Source organism: Parus major, chromosome 2 (assembly GCF_001522545.3).
Source record: "Parus major isolate Abel chromosome 2, Parus_major1.1, whole genome shotgun sequence".
Taxonomy (NCBI): Eukaryota; Metazoa; Chordata; class Aves; order Passeriformes; family Paridae; genus Parus; species Parus major.
In genome coordinates this window covers 53082209-53099344 of record NC_031769.1, presented here as the reverse complement: position 1 = coordinate 53099344, position 17136 = coordinate 53082209, and the positions used below count along the sequence as shown (strand labels likewise).

The following is a 17136-nucleotide window of genomic DNA, read 5'->3' as shown; positions in this document are numbered from 1 at the left end:
GCAATGCCAAGCAAAGTAAAACTTGAAAAGGTTATCCTTTATCTTCTCAAACTAATGGCAAAAAAATACAAATCTAATTTAGTTTGCATGAATGTATCATATTTTTGGCCTCCCTAGGCTGTTCCTCATTTTTCTCCAGCTGTAAATAATATGACTTAAATAGCTCAGTGAAGCAGCTCTATTATTTATCGGTCAAAAACATTACAAATGATTGATGGGTTTTTATGAAAGAGGTGGCTGAAAATTGTTCTTCCAATTGAAAGTTTCATGTTTATGGCATATTGCAGGGGCAATGTATATCCATCGGCAGGGAGAAAATCTGAAAAATTATCATTTTTTAAGGCTTATATGTTTCTGTTTTCTCAGGTTTTCAAGTATTTGGTATATTTAAAACAATGTGAGTTTTTGAGAAGTGATTTTTGCATGCTGTGGTTGAGTTACATCTAAGAAGTATATTGTTTTTTAGTCACTGCTTACTGATCTGATTGGAACCAAGTCTGTTGGAACAGGCCTCAAGCATGAGACAGGGACATCCAGGAGGTCCTCAGAATCACAGTTTACTACTAAGAAGATTCTTCACTCCCTCTGATTTCCCCCATGCAAAAGGGACAGGATTGCAGGCCTCATAAGCCTTTTGAGATTCAAGATAACAGCTTTGCATGACACCTTGGAAAACCTTAAGCCATATTTCACATTTTCCTGCACTGAAAGCAGGAAGAGCCTTATTTGATTGAAAAAAATCTATTTAAAGCCTAGTCAGTTAATCTCATACATTGCAGGTTGTTGTGGTGTAGGAATGGTAGTCCCACCAAAGCCATGCTCTTTCCTTCCAATTTGAGGCACAAAATGTAAAAATCACAGATTGAGATTTAGAACAATTTACTGAAAACAGCAATGAGGTAGGAAAACAAACATTATCAGCAACAATGCTAATGCTAATGAGGGTATAAAGAAAGAAATTATTTCCAACAGACAACACCACACAGCTCCTTCTGCCACATTCTCTCAAAGAAGGAAACCCTTCTCCCTGAGACAGAGTCCCTTTCCCCTGCCCCTGGCAATGGCCTGAGGTGGAACAGAATAACCTCCAGGTCATAGCCATGCCCCCTCCAGGCTACTGCAAAAATTAACTCTGTCCTGGCCAGGACCATGACACAGGTAGAACTGAATCTTATTAAAAGTGGTGTAACACCATATTTTAGATCTTTTATGTGGTACACAAGTTCAGTACAGAGCAATACAGAAGACAACATTGATGGAGACTGCTTGTGATCCTCCTGTTATTTCTTTGTAAGATTTTACCCCTTTTCCTTGTGTCAGATACTGAGTTTATCACTCTCATTACCTCATCAAATGAAGGTATTCAAATACCAGGTTTACCTCTGCATGTTCTTTAATCTTACTTGTTCAAGTGAGTCATGAACACCATGCTTGACCAGGGGTCTATTACCCATATGGTCTGCCTGGAGATAAATACCAAAATTGTTCATAATGGATGTTCTGCATTCCAGAATCCTGCTGGACAGAGCAGGCTAAGTGCTGAATTCAGGCCAGGTTCTTTGGACTTTCTTAAGCCTTGAAAACCTCAAGGATGAAGATTCCACAGCCTCATCTGACAACTTTTGTGAAACCTGCAAACAGTCCTTGTTGGAGCAGTAGGAAATAAAACCCTTGTTTTCTTTTAGTTATAAAATTGCTAAGTGTTATCTGACACAGTAGTATTGAAAAAAATAGGAGACCTAGCATTATTTAAATATTGACAGTATCACCTTAAAATAGTTATGTTCTAAATGTTTTATGTGAGTGCTGTGGATCAGTAACACATGCACATACTTTTCCAGCTGTACTGTAAAATTTATGAACCTCACACTTCTGGAACCATTGGTATCACTGTAAGGACAATAGTTTAACAAGAACAGTACTTGTATTGTGGTATTTTGTGGTTCTATTATTAGAAGGGTAGGAAGACATGGAGTTTGTTTGGGGTATATTTTTAAACAGTAAAAGCTTTTATTTTAACTTTATATTTTTATTTTTAGGAAAAATAAGAACATGCATACATATTCTTTTAAAACATTCCTAAAAGATAAATATTTTTTTTTCTGTCTGCAGCTTTATCTTCAAGATAAATTCATTGCTAAAAGCACTTTCTGAACAACTGCAGAAGTTGAGACTGTATCTTGAAGTTGCTTTCCTTTTCTTTCTGTGTGAAGCTTAAGCCCATGCAGTTGACTTTTATCAGACACAATCCATTCATATTTTTTCTGTTTTCTTTCTGCTGTCTTTTGTCAAATCAGCTGTTGGCCTCTACCACACCGTCCCTTAGCTCAGTTATTTCACTCCTGTTCCTAACTGCACTATTCTCCAAGTCAACCACAGTTGGCTGAGCACATTATGAAAAATTCTTGTGATCATAAGAATTTCCTCAGCTGCAGGTGATGACTGTTTCATAGCTCCCATCTTCTTGCTCCAGCATTTTTTCTCAAACTCAATGGTAAGCATTTCAGTCACCTTTTCATCACTTTTAACATCAAACTCTCCTCTCCTCCTGCTCTCTCTAGTATTTTGAGTCCTAAACATTTAGGGCCCAATAAACATTTTTTATGTTTTCCCCATTTTTTTTTTTTTTTTTTGCCTCCATAGCTGTGTACTCTTTCACTTTTTGTGATTTCTTCCTCAATTTTATCTTCTTCATTTTAATTTTTCTAATCTATAGCTATTCCAGGATTAATTTTACAAATGTTTCATGCATACTCAAGAACTGGAGTTCTCAGCCTATGGCAGATAGAAGGTCTGCATCTCATATTGTTTCTGACAATGACCAAAATTTTGGCTCCCGTGTCAGGAAAAAAAAAATAATAATAAAAAAAAATGAAACCCCAAACAACCCCAAGCTTCCTTTTCTGATTATTTCTGTCATCAGTTAAAATCAAAACTCCTTCAACATGTCTTCACTGCAACTACTTGAAGCTCCTCTTTCTGGCCCTCTTTTTTTTCAGGAAAAAGGATGACAGAGTCCCAAATGGTTAAATTATGGGTTGCACTCTGTTCTTCCCAGAAGTACCAGAGTATGCCCCTCCAGAAATGCATCATTCCTTGAGTTAAGCTATGGGATAGACCCTTGATGGTTGCATGATTTTTTGACCCTGTGATAACAAATGACTCATAGTTTTATATTTTTAGACCAAATATAAATGAAGAAGGTCTTCTTAGAAATTATATGAATTGAATTAAATGTCCCATTTTTAAGGGCTGCAAACTCAAATCCTGCCCTTATGATGCACTATTGCACTTTTTTTTTCTCTGAGTGACCCAGCTGGAGTTGTGCCTTTTCCTCACTAGTCTGCCAAGGAACCTTTGTGCTGAATCACTGACTATTTCTACTGTAATTGGCTTGGACTTCTAGGGTGAGGGGTGCACTGAATACATCTTTTTTGCCCACTAATTGTTTTCTATGCCTCATGGGACATTTTCTTCAGGTTTTCAGTGCTCCTGTAATATTTAATTTGAAGCTGGATGTGTAGCAAAATGAAAATTGTTTCAATTAGATTAATTTCTTAAGTGTTGCTTGTCAGTTTAAGGAAATTTTGAGCAGTCTTTCTTCTTGATGAAGAGGGAGTTTTAGATCATCTAAGGTCTTCCTGAAGGTAACCAACTGTCAAAAAACACACTCAACTGTTTTTTGTTACAGTTATTTCAGCCAAGATTTGTGTTTATCCCTTTATTGGTCCTTTCAGAATAAACAAGAAATAATGGAGTATTTGTGCTTACAATGCCCTATTCCCCATTTCCCAGGCAAATCAAGGGTGTCTCTCAGCAGCAGAAGGATAAGATTAAGTTGTGACTAGAGCCATTATGTGGGGTAGCAGGACGTTGATAAGAACCAGTGTGCATTTTCCTGAAGAGCTGTATTTCAGACTGCTCTTTCTGTAGCAAAAAAAGAGTTTTTTAACAGATGAATCAATAGTTTACTTTTATTTCCATTGTGTTGGCATTGTTTCCACAAGATTACTTGACATCACATCACAGTAGGCCTGTGTGTGTGCAGGTGTAACACACTTGCCAACTAAAATTACAGGAGGAAAGGATGGCACAGAGGCAGAGGTGCAGGCCTAGCTGCAGAAGACAGGCATGTGAGTGTGGTTGTTCTATGAGTAGGGCAACACCTTCTGTTACAGATGGAGTGGTGGGCATCACCCAGATTTTGGGGATGACTAGGAACAGAAAATATTAGGAGCCTATGTGACCTCGCTGGCTCATCAATGCTGAAAAATCAATCTATGTATGATTTTCAATGACAGAAAAAGGGAAATCTTTTAAAGAGATAAAAGCATAAAAAGTTACACTGAAATGTCTGCTGTGAGAGGGTGAGAAAAACTCTCTCAGTTGTAGGTCCCATCAGGTTTGGCCTCAGTTCTCTCTCTCAGTTCTTTTCAGTTCTCTTTAAAGAGTAGAGGACCTTCTTTTTACTTAAGTTTTCCTTGTTTCCTTAGGAGTGTATCTTTTGAAAGAGAGAACATCCAATTGTTTCAAAGTATATTTCCTTGAGAAGAAGTCACAGAGGGAAAAGAACCCAAAACAAACAAGTGTTGTCTGATAAAGGAAATACTTCACTATTCATAAAATATTTGGGTTATTTGGGAAAAGAGGAAATTGCTAAGGATTAGGTTTACAGCACATGAGCATGTCTCAGAAGTGCTACTCTGTAAAGCTTGTCAAGGAAAAAAAAAAAAAAGAAAATGAATCCCAGTAGGCTTGCCGAGTTTTGCATCCTGTAGTTTATTACATTTGTCAGTAAAAGCAGTAAGGATTAGGGAAGTATATTTATTAATTTTATGAAATCCTGGCATAAAGGATTGGTGGCCCTCTGATAGAAAATGAAGTTGAACTGTTTTGTGAAAGACAAACATTGTGTACTTGTACTGAAAAGTTATTATTGCAGCAAACCTGTTGCAAATAAATCACTCTAGTTAATCTCCTGGAAGTTACTTGCCTTAAAGACGATGGGATTATGTTTTATGTCTCCTTGTGCAAAGGAAGATCCTTGGTTTCAATGGGTGTTCAAATTCCTTGGGGCAGTATACAGAATTAGAAAAGCTAAACAAAAACAGTTTGGAAAAGTTTCCTGTTGCTGTTTTAGCATTTGTTATTAATGCCTTAAAGGCACATTTAATGTGTGCTTAAATGAAGGTTTATTTTCTTCACTTTCAGCATCTCATCCTTTGTATAAGGTGTCCTTTGGAAGACTTCATAATACTTGATCCTTTTCAGAATCTGTCATCTGTATGTTAAGAGGAAACTGAGACAAGGATGGTGAGTTGTGCTCTAGGAGGTGTTAATTGAAACATGATGATTAGATCATTTTCATGTATGACAAAAATATGGCCATTGAGATCTGAATTGCTAAAAGCTTTTTCTCCAAGTTATTAAATCATGTCCATCTGAAAGCAGTTGTAAGCTACTTGCATAAAATCACTCCAAGGACTCTGGTCTGATCTAGTAGGCAGGTAGTAGGCACATTCCTGACTGACATATGTGCATCAAAAAGATAGCAGTTTCACTTGTCTCTAAATAATTTGGAACTTTCAGTCGGTATTGGTGATAAAGTTCTGGTTTTTCTTAGAACTTTTTCTCCATAGGAGAAGGTTAATGCCTGGGCGTAAATGCTCAAAGTGACCTTGCTTTTCTCTTTGAAATAAACAAGGAAGTGTCCATTCTGGTATTGCAGTATGACCTTAGTAATCATAGCAGTCTATTTCATTTTTGTCACAATTAGAAATTAACTCATACAAAATTTTAAATTAAGTTTGGCTTTTCGATAGTACCACTGTTAACCTTTTTTTTTTGCATAAACTTAATTGGAAAATACAGGTCCATTTTGTCTAAGATACTTTAATGAATCTATTATCATTTTATCAAAGCAATGGATATAATCATAAACCTCATCTTGGGAACCACTTAAGAACTGTTATCCCCATTTCACAGGGACAAAGAGCAATTTCCCTAAGGTCACAATAAATGAATTTCTTGTCCTTGAATACCTACTCATCATTAAGTCATTCTTTCCTCTCTGCAGAGGAGCAGTATGTTCCAGGCTCTGGTTTATCACTGCTCCTTCTGTTCTTTATGTCTAATCTCTGCAACCCAGGGACATTCACAGCTCACACATGTGGCTGGCTAAACATCCCCACTCTCTGTGGTCTGCACTCTCATTGTCCCTTGCTCTCATCTTCCCTAGTAAGTTTTGGAAAGAAAACAGGATACATCAGTGCAAATGAGACAATGGCATGCCTAGCCAGACTGTGGACAATATGGAGATTAGGGCTGAGTAGGACACACATCATGAAGGGAAGGTGTGCACTAAGTATAAAGTTCTCAAGCCTGTTGCAGCCAGGCAGATTGGCATGGATCATAGGAAAAGTTTACTCTTGTTCTAAGGAAAGTTTATTGGTCATACTGATATGACCAATGCTGTATGCTGTAGCTGTTCTAAAAACTTCCTCTCTCCATGCTAGTGTTACAGAGATCTTCGCAATTACCTAAGAGTTAAGTCAGCAAATAGCATCATCACTCATTGCAGCTCAGGAGGCTGGGTTATTTAAGCACATGCTGAAATGGTTAGGTGGATCACAACTACACAGAGTAACTACTTTACGTAAAGCAGTATAGCAAATGAGTGCAAGTGGTAGAATTTTATTTTTATTTAGTATCTAGATCTAGAAATCCATTTTTATTTAGTCTATTTTATTTAGTCTCTATCCAGTGGCTGCTTGCCATCAGATTTGTACTGGGAATGTCAAAGATGTTATTCAATAAGGATCAAACTTTTTTTGAGAAGGTAGCAATCTGAACTGAGGTGAGCAGTGCACCTCCTGTTGCTAATAGTATCCTCCATGTGGACAGTAAGCACCTGAGAATCTCAGTGTCTTAGGTAGAAGTGACTGTATGCTTGTTCTGTGTCTATCTATCTATCTTTCTATCTATCTATCTATCTATCTATCTATCTATCTATCTATCTATCGGTATCTTGTAGTCATCTCAGTGTAAGTGCAACTGTGCATGTATCTATATAATACCAGTACATCTGTGTATATAAGTAGGATGCTTATCTGCATGTAACTAGCTGAAATGTAAATCTATATGTTCTGGTATGGATTTTATTTCTTCTTTAAACTCTTTACACCACTAATTAATGTAAATTACGCACTGTTATACTGGAGTGTAAGATCAAGTGCTTATACAGAATTTATCACATGACAAGTAGTGGGGTTTTTACATGTATTCATTCTTATGCCCAATGTATTGCAACTCTGTAGAGTTTTTCATCTTTTTTCCCCTCTGTTGTAACAGTTCTAAAGAACTTATTCCTATATCACAGGCAATATTTGATTTGCACTTAAGGGAAACACCACACCTTATAGATCAGTCTGCTAATAAACCTCAGACCTTCACTGTTTCTACAGCTTAATTTAAAATTTCCAAATCTTGGAAAGAATACATTTCAATGTATTCCCATGCCTATGCTACAGTGCAGTAGTGCAGTCAAGGAATTTTTCCACCTTGTCATGTTACTATTATTGCCATTGATTTTGATGTATCTGGATGAGGATTCAGATGTGGATGAATGTAAGCACTTTTCCTAAATTACGATAGCATTTTCTTCCATTATTTTTCCCCATTTACGGTTGCTTTGTCTTTTCTCCCTTCTTTTTCCTTCCTTTCTTAAGAACTTCCCTTTAACTGCAGTTTTTCCCTGAAAGGTTATTTTCAACTTGGTACTAGTTTGTAAAGAAAATAGCACATTATTTCTATGTCTTCATTAACATTTTTATCCAGAATACAAATAAAGGATTTTAAGTCATCAGTGATTTACTTTCCTGACATTATCAGCTTGTAGCCTCTCAGAAAGGGACCTTATTTCTGTGCTTAGAAAATCTGAAAGCCCAGATTTACCAAAATATGTTAGTTCCTAAGTTATTTTTTACAATCTTTTAAATTGATTTTACACTATGCTTAAAAGACTAAATATTTGTTGAATCTGGTTCTAAATCTTTTATTTCAAAGCATCACTATTTATGATCTATAAATGTGGTGGATACTGAGAGTTGAAGCTTAATTTTAAAACTCAGATCTGAACCCCATTAAAAACTTGTTGTAAAATATAACTTAGCATGAGTGGGATTAAGGAAATCATCACTGCTGTCAATAAAAATAATGAAAAAAAATCAGGATATTCCCTTATGTCTTTCTCAGTCTAAAACCATCCAATGTGAGCAACTTCTGTGAAACTTGTGGGTTTGCTTGTATGCAGATGTAAGGATTATTTGCATGCTGTTATTTGCCATAGATTTCAACAGCAGTTTCCACATGTCATGGGAAGTAGGCCATATAAATCAATGCATTCTCCTCATGTGTAGAACATACATGTCTGTGTCTCTAAACCAGGCAGAACAGTTATTTTAATAGAATTTGTACTGATAGTGTATAATATTTTCAAAAGGATTCATAAATTTTTACAAAAGAGATCAGCTAGAGCACAGAAGTGCTAATTGGGACAAACCTTTCAAAGTTGATAAGTGATTTGGTTTTTTGATTTTGATTACCCAGCTGAAGCTATATTAAGGACTGAGCTTCAGAGAGTGCACTTTATTTCAATTAGGGCTACCACAAGCAGCTCAGATCTAATAGTAAAAGCATCCTGAGTTCCTACATAGTTATTTGTGAAAACTGTGGTCTTATTTCTCTCTAGTCATGTTATGAGTCAAAGTTGGTTGAGAATAAAGATGGAGAAGAAGCATTTGCTCTCCTGGATTTTCCTGTTGCAGGGCCATGCTCATCAAGCTGAGTATATAGACTTTAGTGTCTACTCCTCTTGGTTGAGCTAGGAGAGTGAATGAAGATGCACTGGCCATGTCCTTCCTTTGAGTCACTCAAGGAAACAGGATTTGGATTTCTCTGACAATAAAGGCTGTTTCTCATATCTGATATAGAAGTCTGTGATATCCTAAGACTGCTGTTGCATGTACATAAATGATATTGTTTCCCTGAAAGTTCTAAATAATGTAAAATGAAACAAGTCCACTGTATCTGATGTCTTGATCTGATTCTGATCTGATTCTGTTTCTGTTTGGTTTGTGGTCAGCCTCTAATGAAGACTGGATGACCCAGACAGAAATTACAAAAAATTCTATGCATTAAATTGGCATTACTTCTTTCATCTTGAATTGAGGTTCTGTTAGCACTTTCAGGAGTGCTTTGCTGAATTTTCCCACACCTGCTTAAAACATGTTGGTGCTGCAAAGTGGGGTTGCTTGGCTTATCATTAAGGATAAATCCCAGGTGCAGAGATCTAAGAAATCCAGAAGAATTCAACAAATATGATCAATTTAGTCAGAAACACTTGCTAATCCTTCTGTCTCAGTCATTGCTTTTACTGTACAATGTACAACTGGTCAGCTTTATGGAAGAAATTGGTGAGGGACTACACTGAATAATGAAGAAAATGGAAAAACATAAATAGTGAGGAGTATAATACATTTAGAGTATTCTATATTTAAGGTCAGTAGAAGGTTTTGGAGAAGGAGTGAGAAGAGGAGCAAGTGAAAATAAGGTTTAGGCTTCAGTGGAAAATGCTGTGGGGACTTGTGGGCTTTGGGAACAAAAAAGAGCATTAAAAGTTTATGAGTAATTGAGCTCTATGGGATAGATTATCTCATGGTGTATTAAGTTCCCTTAAGCGCTGATTAATCTCAGGATGTAGGCGTAGGTTAATAGGAAACTAGGGAGAGGGATTTGGGAAGAATGGGGCAGTATGCATAAGAAGAGGGTGGGATACTGGAGCTAGATGGTGAATTGCTAGAAGCTGTAAAACTATCATGGGGAAATATTTGATGTTCCTCCTGTATTCTCAGATGCCTTCAAGGGCATCTACTTTTAAGCATTTTCAGATACTGGTCTTGTGTACTGAGACACTATGAAAGTTTTTCTGCTTTTATGATAGCTCTTATAGTCTCTGTGAAAGGGAGAAGTTTATCCACATGTGGTTATAGCTGGCAAATGAGGCCAAAGAGTAGTGCCAAGCAGAGAAATATGGAAATGACTTAGCTGGAAAGGCAGACCTCTCTGTGGTAACAGGTAATTGGTTAGGCCACCTTAGGATAAGGGCAGAGAGGAATTAGAAGGTGTTGGGATTAGAAGATAAGGATGGGAGTCATTACCTTCTCCTCTAGAATCCTTAATCCTGTTCTCTAGAAGAGTTGTGTTTTCCCAAACACAAATCCATTTTTGTGATTTCCTGAGCATAAAGAACATTTCTTGCAACAACCCACTCTACCCCTCATCCTACTCCATTCATCCCCTTCACCCAGTTTACTTTGCTCTTAGGTTTACTAATGCTTTCTGACATAGGGATTGCAAAATGGAGAACTCTTGATTGAATGGTACTGTTTGTGTTGGCACTTCAACCACAACCATAAAAATTAGATTGAAACAATAAGTAACTTCATCAAACAATCTCGCTTTTCTTGAAAAGTGTGTTCGCCTCCAACATTTTCAGTACATTTTAACAATATGGAAATTATAGTATTTTGTTAGCAAGATGTCTTTTGACTGGAAAGCCATAAGAAGATTAGATGTATGCAGAATAATTTCTGAAATATTTACTCCACATTTGTGTTTGGCAGTCTGATATCTGCCTGCTCTATGTACCCATGGGAAGAAAAGATGTTGGGGTCCAGCTGTTTCTAGAAGCTTGCCAGTAAGGTCTGTGTCATATCAGCAGTGTCAGTCATTTACCTTTGAGAATAGGATATAATGTGCACATCCACAGAAATGAGAAATATTACAGAAAAATATCATGTGCACTTTAGGCTTTAAAGGTTTCAAATCTCTGTGTCTTTGTAAAGTTAAAATTATCCTAAAATGCTTAGCAGAAATTACAGTTAATTTTTCGGCTCTAAGTTTGTGTGCTACTTATTTGAAGGAGGTGCAGAATTCATTACATTCAGCACAATTGTTTCTGCCTTCAAAGAGTAACTAAGCCAGGCTAAGCACTACTGGAGCCACTAAAATCTCAATAATACTTTTTGATAGCTAGTTATTATTTAATTTTAATTGCATTATATTGCACATAGTTCAACATAGTACCTAAATATCCCAGTCAAGATCAGGGCTGTGATGTTCAAGAGTCTGCAGACAGAGGCTAACATGTGTTTTCTACCATGTTATGGGAAACTGTTTCCACCCAAGAGTTAGCTAAAAGTTTAATCCTGCAATTAGTATGCTCTCTGCCCAGAAACTATCACTTGCTACACAGCAAGACAGATGTATTTTGGATTAGAAAGAAATCTTTCCCACCACAGAGTAATGCACAATTTATCAGATATAACTTGGGACAGTGGTTCACACTCTTCTGAAGCATCTCTGGGAGACAGAATATCAGAAAATTGTTCTTTGTGCTTCATTCCAATACAAAGTGGGGCCATTCTCTCAGTCACTGTATAAACAAATAGTAAGCAGTGACTGGAGTTCCTAACATTTAATATCTAAATAGACAAATCTATCACAACTGTACAGGAAATACAAAGGTATGGCAATGGAACATAATTTGCCTGTGATCACAAATTTGATTCGTTAAAATCCAATTGCTTGAATTCCCAGCTCAACAGTCTGTACTATGGTTGACCTTACTATTAGATGATGATTAGTTTCTTCTCATGAGTTTTGTATATTTTCATCATTTTCCTTTGAATTTGGTGTTGTTTCTTTATCAAAATTGCCCTACAGAGAATAAGCCCTGTGAGGAGCAGGAAGTTAGTTGCACTACTTATGTGGGAAAGAACAAAGCTGTAATAGATCTATAATCAAGGTAGATTTAAATCTTTGTATCTCATTGCAAGCAGTTATTCTTACTGGAATGCAATACATATATAGTATGTATGTTTAAAAAGTGTACCATCAAGGATCCCTTTACACAAAAATAGCATCTGGCTTTGAAATTAATGAATATAATCTTTAACAGGTACATATATGAAGCATGAAGTAATTCCTGGCATTCTTCTGTTGATATAGTATCTGAAAGTGGGAAGAAAACATTAGAATCCAAGAAAGCTACACAAATTATTTGATTTTATGATATTTTTTTTTTCCTGCAAGTAGATGAACAAGCATTACAAACAGGCCCTACACCTGTAAAATCTAGTTATAGGGCAAGTAACTAGGGAATTACTCTGGTTTAAAATGAAATCTGCACATTGAATCAGTCTGAGAACAGCTGGCTTAGAAATCAGCCTGAGAATCAGAATAATCTATGAAAGGTATTTGTGTTAGTATTAAACATTTTTGCATGCTCAGTGTAGAAGATAGCCTCTGAGCTTTGTGGATTAGGAAGTGGCTGGTATGGTTTTCTGAAATTGGGCTGCCTTGTTAAGAATGGAAAGCTCAGTTAAAATTTAGTTATGAGAAACCTACTCGTGTTTTACTGCTGAGCAATGCAAATTCATATTTTAAAAGCCAGAGTTTCCAGTCAAATTGGTGTCAAAGTTATTAGCAAATAATGTTCTGGTCATTTCTGCAGCATGTAATTTCTTTTAGGCAAGAGCTATATACCGATATGTATCTGATAAGCAATAGAAAGGCAATGAAAAAAGAAGCTGTTCTTTAATGGTCAAATACAAATACAATTGGAAGACTAACTAAAACACAGATTTTGTAAAAGTATTTCTGGATACAAGGAATCATTTCCTTATACTGGAAGTGTAAACTGATGTTTAGTTTGATGATTAGACTTTGCTAAATTGTACTGTATTCAGGAGCAATCTGCCTGCACCATGGCAGAGCAGGCATTCACTTACTTCAGCATCACTCCAGTGGTAGTATGTGAATCCCATTTTTTCAACAAACTGCCATGAGCACAGCTACTTTTAATCCATGCTTTTATATATGCTATTTTATATATGCTATTGTAACCTGAGTATAGATGCTTTTTCCTTGGATTTTTGTTAAGATTAGGCCTGTAAAAAATTTACATGACCTCAAAAAAGGGAAATTATAAGAGAAAATTGACTAAAGGAAAATCAACCAAAAAGATTAAAATTAAATGGAAACAAAGCCTGTTAGTATGGAACAAATGTGCCCACACACAGACTTGCTCAAAATAATTACATGAACTAAACCCAACTGTTATATTAGTTCGGGTTGATTTTTATTTTGTTGTTCTTTTTGTTTCTTGTTTTTCTGGTTTTTGGGGTTGGGTTTTTCTTTTTTGGTTCGTGGGTCTTGTGTGTGTTTATGTGTGTGTGTGTGCAGAGAAGCCATAGGGCCTTTGGCAATTAAAATCTAATTGTTCCTGTGGCACAAATATTTACAACCAGTCTAAGGCCCTTTCAAATTGCCTGTGCAGTGTAAAGGAGACACAGCATTACCTAAAATGAAGTCAGAGATAGCAAGACCAGAGGCAGCAAGGCCTTTCATATTTTATATGGGTTTTAGGAGACAGCATTTGCCAATTGTATAAGGTAAAATAAGGAAGAGTGGTTGAAGCATTTGCAGTGAAAAAGCAGATTGCTGAAAGCAGAAGAAATACATTAAATGAAAACCCACAAAAACAAATGGCAGAGGATAAAAGGTGAGGGGCTGTGTAGGAGGGAGGTGCAACTGATGATCCTAGACATTTGGTGACGGAAAAATTCCATTAAAACTGAGCACCTGCTGCTTAAGATTTGGGCTTCAAAATTACAAACCATGTCAGTAAAAGCATTTTGCTTTGCAGTTTAAAGGGCAACTGAAGGAAACAGTCAAAGTATTAGGAGAAGGTAAAAAAGAGAACGGGGAAATATTTTATGAAACTGAGCTGCTCACATTTAAGGTGGAATATTGGTTAGGCATGGCTGGTTTCAATTTGATTTTACTTTTTATTCCCCGGCTCTGCAGTTGTCTTTCTAAGCAAAAAGAAACTTTAGTTCAATTTAGTTTAGTAAGGAGGTAGGCAACCATTCTTTGGATGGCTTCCTAACCTTCTGCCTCATTCCTATTTATGGGTGTGTCTGACTTAAATTTCTGGATGTTAATCCTACTCTAGTCTTTGCGGGGGAGGAGAGATGATTTCTGACTCTTTTGCCCACTGTAGGGTAGAGCACAAAACTGAAATCCTTCTGATGGAGTAAAGGCTGGCAAATGTTAGAAACCACAAGAACTTTGATAGAGAACCAGCCTATACTTAAGTGACATTCACACGCTCGCACTGGCACACCCGCAGAACCAAAAACCATACTGAAGGCTATTTGGTTTGACATGGTTGTTTCTCCTGCCCATACTGCTTTGATATTTGGAAGAAGATGAGTTGAATATCACATGTCAAGGATTGGCAGCAGACAATGGAATGCAAGAGAAACTGTTCCCAGCCCTCCACACTGAGACAGAATTGATCAAGTTGTCACTTACAAATCAATGGAAAAACCCAGCCTAATCTGCAGTGTGCACTCTCCAACCCCATTTACAGACTCTGATTTAAGCCCACTTCTTCCTTTTATAGAATTTAAGATTAACCTGAAGATGTCTTTTAAATATGAAATTGGGAAAAAAAAAAGAAAAAAGAAATGGCTGAAAGGAGTGATATGTCTAGAATTTTACATTCCTCTGCTCAAGGAAGGATACTCTCTCTTCTTGTCTACTTTGAATACCAGATGTCTCCGCACAGTCAAATTGAGGTATCCTGAAAGGGAAAGATTTTCAAATGTCCTCAGCTTTTACTGGAAACTGGGCCCCTTTAAAGATGTCTCGAGTATGACATTCAAAGAATCATCCCAGATTTCACAGAGCTTTTCGAAACTCAGCCAGCATTTTTAGTATCCTATGCCTCAAGGAGTCTGGGCACCTTACCCAAAAACAGCTAAAAATGTAATTTGCAGTTCTTCAAGTAATCCAAAACAAAGTATCAAATCCCTTCCCATCTTCCTTTGCCAGGGAAAGTCCCTGTGCACTAGAAGGGGCCTCATTCTGCTACACAGGGGACAGCAGAAGTAAATGGAGGGTGGAGTGGGAGAGCTTTTGGAAGAATGATCAGGCTGTGCACAGTGCTCAGCCCTACTTAATCATAGATGTCTTGCTTAAAAATTGAGTTCCAAATATTTCCATGGTGCTCAAACAGAGTTACCTGGCTCTCATCGGTGCTGAAGAATTTCAACCAACAGAATTTCCTTGGCTCTGCTGCAACTGATGGCTTTTCCCATTGTTTAATACTCACTCTGAAGACCCTTATTCTGTGTGGGTCACCAACCAGGTGAGAAAGTATCAACTGACTGTTGAATTTTCCAAATGTGGAGGTTTATATGCCTGTGTATTATAGCCACAGAGGAACAATCTGAAGACATATAGAGTAAAGGAGCGTGGCAATATCAATGCAGCACATGACAGACACATGATTTGAAATCTAACTATACTGATCTTTACCTTTTAAAAATAACATACTCCTTCTGAGAGTAAAACCTTTGGCTATAAAAAGGGATTGTTGAGGAAAGATTAATCAATGTAAAAGTCTTAAAAAGTGGCTGAAAGCAGTTCTGCTACAGGTGGAATGAGGAAGGCTTTCATTTCTCAGTTTCTTTCTCTTGCTGGGCTAAGATAGATGTTGTAAGACATTAATCATCTTATATAAATGAGTAAGTAACCTGTACTAACATACAAGTGGGTTGTGGTGAGGCTAGGGAACTTAAGCAATGTAGTTTGGTAGCCTGCTCCTGCCACAAACCATTTGCCACCCAGTTCACTTTCTATTCTGACTGCCAACCATTGCTGTCGAAGGAGATGTTACAGTGGGGTTTAATACTATCAGACAGGAATGCCAGAATAGGACTGTGGAACAAATACCTCTGGTTTTGAAAAGAGACTTAAAGCATGATGGGAGCCATCAAAAAGAATAGTTTTAACATAAATTCCCATTACAAGGTGTAGTGAAAAGAGCGGTTCTGGTATTTAGAGGCATAAAAAAGGTACATAGAAAAATTATTTATCTTCCACAAAACAATCTATGCTGTGTTCTGATGTCCAGGCTTACAGAAAGGTACAGAAATAACTAGAGGTATACTTAAAGGACAGACCACAGAAAAATGTTCCCTAGGAGCTGGAATATCAGGCTTGTGAGCCTTGTCAGGACATTTGAGAAGAAGAAATGCATTTTCAAAAGTTGCTTAGGAGAGCTTTTTGAGTATTCTTTTGAATTTGTGTAAATGGAAGGCCCAAATGTTTTTAATTTTTCAGTTATTTTCACCAGTTGTTTGGAGAAAGCTTAAATCTTCCTATCCTGAAAAAAGTGCCCCTTGAGTAAGCAAGACAAATTATACCCAGACTTTGGATTAGGCTGTGCATGTCCTTCAGTGTGCATTGTCTTGCATCCCTGAATTATCGGCTTCATGTATCTGGGCTTCAGCTGGTTGCCTAAAGAGTAAGGAAAAGCTAATCTGCAAGGAAGAGCTCATCTGCTCCCACTCTGATGATGCACAGCTGGCCAAGAGGATTACTTTTTGAGTCTCTGAAGAGCCAAAGAATCTAACTTATAGCAGGAGACAGGACACAGGAAAGGACAAATTGGTATACTGAGGAGATACAGACACTTTCTGGCTGGCGTGTCTTATTCCAAGATGCAGGCTCGCACTAACCACAAGGCATGGGACTTGGAAATAGTTTTCACCAGGCTCAGTAGGAGAGCCTCCAGGAGCTGCTTGCCTTCCTGTTCAGCTGGGGGCATGATTCACCTTCCAGATCATGTGAGTGTGTTGCAACTAGGCAATGCTCTGTCCTTATGAGAGGCTCATTTCAGGTAGCATTTTGGTTTTTCTTGTTCCATGCATGTAAGCATACTTGTCACTAATTACTCTCCATACAATACAGTAGTTAAGGCCTTTGGGCTTACAGTAAAGATGCAGCACAAAACTATATGTGGCTTGAACTTCCAAGTATCACAGGAGATTCAGACAGATCATTTTAACCTGTTGCATGGAAACAGTGTTGCTTATGGGCATTTCAGAAATTCATCTGCTTTTTTGCTCAGAAATAACCATTGTGATTGTACTATGATCTGACCTCCTGGGTAGTACAAGTTCAGCTTCACTCTGTAATTTCTGCATTAGGTACAAAACCTGT

The 17136-nt window shown here is 37.3% G+C and overlaps 1 protein-coding gene across 5 annotated transcripts in view; it reads left to right on the top strand.

The window, feature by feature from the left end:
• The window catches only part of SUGCT (succinyl-CoA:glutarate-CoA transferase), a 317087-nt gene that overhangs the window by 290412 nt on the left and 9539 nt on the right, over positions 1-17136 (top strand). The window contains exon 15 of one of the 5 annotated variants that reach the window (XR_001519310.1): positions 5212-5313. The exons of the other annotated variants lie outside the window; for them this stretch is intronic. The gene's annotated coding sequence lies outside the window, so the exon portion shown is untranslated. The remainder of the gene's footprint in view (positions 1-5211; positions 5314-17136) is intronic. 5 annotated transcript variants of the gene reach the window in all.